The 4,187-nt window shown below is 51.4% G+C and overlaps 1 pseudogene; it reads left to right on the top strand.

Moving 5' to 3' along the window:
• Positions 1–3,286: 3,286 nt before the first annotated feature.
• On the top strand, positions 3,287–3,357 carry LOC146860341 (U6 spliceosomal RNA; annotated as a pseudogene).
• The last annotated feature ends 830 nt before the right edge of the window (positions 3,358–4,187 follow it).

Here is a 4,187-nt window from a genome sequence, read left to right as displayed (position 1 = left end):
GATGACCTTTTCACTCGGCCAATGCTTACTTTTTTGTGAATAGTTCTTGTATGAAGGCACACATTTTATGAAAACAGGCGCTATCTAAAAGCCAAAGTAAATATATATATTTTTTATTGTAAAAGAACTCATTGCACCAGTAGTCCTTGGCACCGCAGAGGACTACTTGTGCAGGTGTGCACATTGTGCAAGAGCAGAATGCTATCACTCAATCGGGCTTGCTGATGGCTGAAGTTGAGTAAATTGTTGTCCCATGCTGTATGCTGTGGTGGGCAGAAGCAAAATGTGAATTACACTGCAGCAGACCAATTGGTGAACAGGGCTGACTATGTATTAAAAGCAAAGGGTCTTGATGAACACCAGACATAAAAGGATCAAGCTATGCTCTCCTTTGTAAACTGGCTCTGTAGTCATTCCAACGTGTGTCCTACCATTAAATCGCCACCATCACCACTTGAGCTGAGCACATAACTAGTGTAAAAGTAATTAAATATTTATATTATAGTAGAATGGGTATAATCACCAATTAACCTAATGTCAATAAATATTTAGCTTTTGCTAGGTTAGGGTTGGTACATTGTTTGAATGCAATGTAATTAATATAAATATATAATATTTATTTGGGTTTCTGTTGTGTTTCACTGTTTTTCCATTTAAATCTAAGTGTCATTATAAGTGGATGTTTTGCCGTGTTTGGTTCCATCAATACGTATACATTTTATGCTTCAGTGGGTGAACTCTATATATCAGAAACCTGGATCTATTATACTATATTATGCAAAATGGGTCCCCTAGTAATTAGTTAATAAGACTAATTTTATTAGTCAACCTGTATTGATCCGATTGTACATAAGCATCGATTTGTAGAAGCAGCCTATTTGCACAATCAATATATTTGGAAAACAACAAAAGTGCTCAGTGCTTGTGATGAATTCACAGTGCTAAGGTGGAAATCTAGTATTGGATGATCCCAGCATTCTAAAAAACATTTCATAAAATATTTTCCTTGGTTTTAAGTGTAAATGGCAATGATGTCCTGTGGTAAATCAATGAGTCATCATCAGGATAGTTTCAAGATCAAAAATACACGTTTCCATAAAGGGTGTAAAGGTCTCCAGCAAGTATAACTGAGTATATGCAATTAGTCAAACTCTGAAGGAAATTAAAGAATGCACCCAAAAGAATCAAGGAGAAGCCCTAACTATGGCTGTGGGTGATCCAGTCAATCACAATAACGTGTAATGTAGGAGCCTGGCAGGACAAACATCACTGCCTGGGTGTCTGAGTGAATCTTTAGAGCAGAGAGCAGCGACTCTATATTCTTAAGACTGAAATTTTCTCATTCTGACCCATTGATTTGCCAAAGAGTCAAAATGTCATAGACATTATATTTGAACTGGGGAGAATAGTTTATAAAATCATTTTTAGGTTAAGCTTCAGCACGCAAGACCTGTTGTAATAAAACGGCTGCTACTTACCATTGTTTCACTCCGCTGTTGCTCTTCTTTGCTGCCTCACTGCTGCTAACAGGTCACTTCCGTTCAAGCCTGAGGCGCACCGGTAAAGTAAAATTTCATTGCTCCTTCCTTTCTTATCTGTACTGTAGGAAAGCTTGTTTTTTAAATTTGTTTCCAGCCTCCCGCTCCTCGCACACTCTACGTAGAGGTTTCTCCTGATATCAGAGACACATTACCCCCAGGTCCCTTATGTCCTCGTCCCCTTCATTAACAGATTGGAGATTACTATCTCCCGACAGAAAAAAAGAGCAGAAGGCATGCTGGGACCCTAATACTGCCCCTCCCACCGGGAGTACATAAGCAGTACTTACCCAGCATCCCGTCTGTTCTTTTTTTCTGTCTGTCGACAGTATGGACGTGGTGTGCTGTTCTGCTACTCCTGCTGGGCTGGTGTGGCGTTCCTTTCTTCCTCCCCCCGCCCGGCTGCCTGGCTGTGCGGGGGGGGGGCGTTCCTGGTCCGTCCCCTGGCCTGCCGGGCTTGCTGGGGGTCGTGACGGTGGTAGCCGGTGTGCTCCCTGGATCCTGCGGGTCCTTTGCGGCTGGTGCGCTCCCGGGTACTTCCGGGTCGTGTGCACGTCTTCCTGAAGCTGGGCGTTTGGGAGGCGTGCCGCGTTTCCTCTGTGCCGTACCTTCCTGCTGTTGGGGTGGGGGCCTTGCTGCTGGTGGTGTCCGGCCCCTGCCCTGGGTGAGTCCCGCATTGCGGTGTTTTTTGTTCACGCTATGCTGTGGTGCTCTTTTCTTTATTCCAGGTCCGTGGTGGGCGGCGGAGGCTCCTGGGGATGCCGGGGTTTGCTCCCAGGAACTCATGCTTGCGAAGTGATGCGCTCTGCCGCTGAGCCCCTTCCTGACCGTCGCGCCCATGGATTGCCTTTCCTTTGGGGTAGGGGCCTTGCTGCTGGTGGTGTCCGGCCCCTGCCCTGGGTGAGTCCCGCATAGCGGTTTTGTGGTTCTTCGCTATGCGTTGGTGCTCTTTCTTTCTTTCAGGTCCGTGATGGCTGGCGTGGGCTCTTGGGGATGCCGGGGTTTGAACCCGGGACCTCATGCTTGCGAAGCATGCGCTCTGCCACTGAGCTACATCCCGACCGGCGCGCCCATGGATTCCCTTTAGGCTGGCGCTGTCCAGGGTCTTTGATGTCGCTGTCGCTTGACTGCTTGGGGGTGTTGGGGTGCGTGGCTCCTTGCTCCTCCTTCCTGCCCGTTTGCCCTGTGTCCGAGTGATTCTTCTGCTGCCGGAGTTTGTGCCTGCGGCAGTGTGACGCTCCTTCTGACTGCTGCCTCTGCGTGTGCTGGTTTCCTCCCGGTTGTGGATGCTGCCTTACCGCGTGGGCTGCCTCTTTTTTGGCTAGGGTCCTGGGTTGGAGCCTGACAGGGGCTCGGCATACTGTGTTTCTGCGCTGTTCGCCTGGTCTCCCTGCGCCTTGCGCACTTGTATGTATCCTTGGGTGCCGTCCCTAATGTTCTTGTGGGGCGCTCCGGTACCTTTGCATCGGGTTCCCGTTCTGTGGCTGTGTGACTTGCGGTTTTCTGCTGCACTTCGGGTGTTTGCGTGGTGCGACGTAGAGTTGGTGTGCTCCTTCTCTTTTCCCCGTGACCGCCCCTCTCTGTCCTGTCCCCGGTGTGTGTTGGGGTTCTGTTCCTGTGGTACTCTCGTGGGTTCTGTTGGTTGTGCACTGGGGCTGCTGTGTGGCCCTTTCTTTCGGGGGCTGTTGGCCGCTGGACGCCTCTGTCTTTGGGCGCTTCCTGCTCATCCTGCGCTGCTGGTTCCTCCTTTCCACAGTGAAGATTAGCATGGCCTCTGCGCAAGGATGACACACAGATTCATGAAGCGTTCCATGTTTTAATAGTGGTGCCGGTCCTCCCGCTCCTGTTCCGTTTTTGGCAGGTTGCCCTTGGCCTGTTTGGGTGGCGGTGGCTCCTGGTGTTGCCGGGGTTTGTTCCTAGGGCCTCCTGCTTGTGCTGCTTGCTCTCTGCTGATGCTCTTCGTCCCCACTTCGGCCTTCGTGTGTGGTCTACGGGGCTGGGGTTCTTGCCTGGTTGGGCTGTTCCTCGTCCTTGGCTTCCTGGGTGTTCCGGGTGGCTGGGATGGTGTGCTGGGGTGTGCGGTGATGCCGGTGTTTTGGTTCACCGTGTAGGCTGTCTTTTATGGCCTTGTCTCTCTTTCGGGGGCCTGGTCGCCGGTTTGGCTCTCTGCCTCAGCGGCATCCTGTTCCCTGGCTACTGGGCTGGCGCTGCGCGTCCACTGTCGTTTGCAGCGGGTCTTTGCCGCCTTGTCCCCTTGCCGCTTTTCCCTCCGGGGCTTCTGTGTTGCTCCACTGGGTATCTGTGGGCTTTCTTGCTAGCTGCCGCTTTGCCTCTGTGGGACGTGGCCTCCCTGGGTTGTGTGTATGGGGTCGTGGTCCTCTCTTGTCCGCTTGGGCTTGCCCTCTCTTGCTCTCTTGGTCATGCCGGGGTCTGCCTGTTTTTTGGCTTTTCTGCGCAGTCCTGATGCTGGGTGTTGTTGGGACCCGTGCTGTGGTCTGGCCTAGTGTGGGCTGGGTTCCTAGGTTGGATTCCCTCCCCGGGGGTCCTTGCCTGTGCGGCTGGCTCTGTTCCTCTGCTGCCGTCCGGTTCAGCTGGTTGTGGGCCGTGTTTGGCTGTGCCGTGGGTTATTTCTGCCTCTCTTCGGGGTTG

This window comes from Triturus cristatus, chromosome 3_1, assembly GCF_964204655.1.
Source record: "Triturus cristatus chromosome 3_1, aTriCri1.1, whole genome shotgun sequence".
Classification (NCBI taxonomy): domain Eukaryota; kingdom Metazoa; phylum Chordata; class Amphibia; order Caudata; family Salamandridae; genus Triturus; species Triturus cristatus.
The sequence above is the reverse complement of the archived record's forward strand: the minus strand, read 5'-3'. Positions and strand labels throughout refer to the sequence as shown.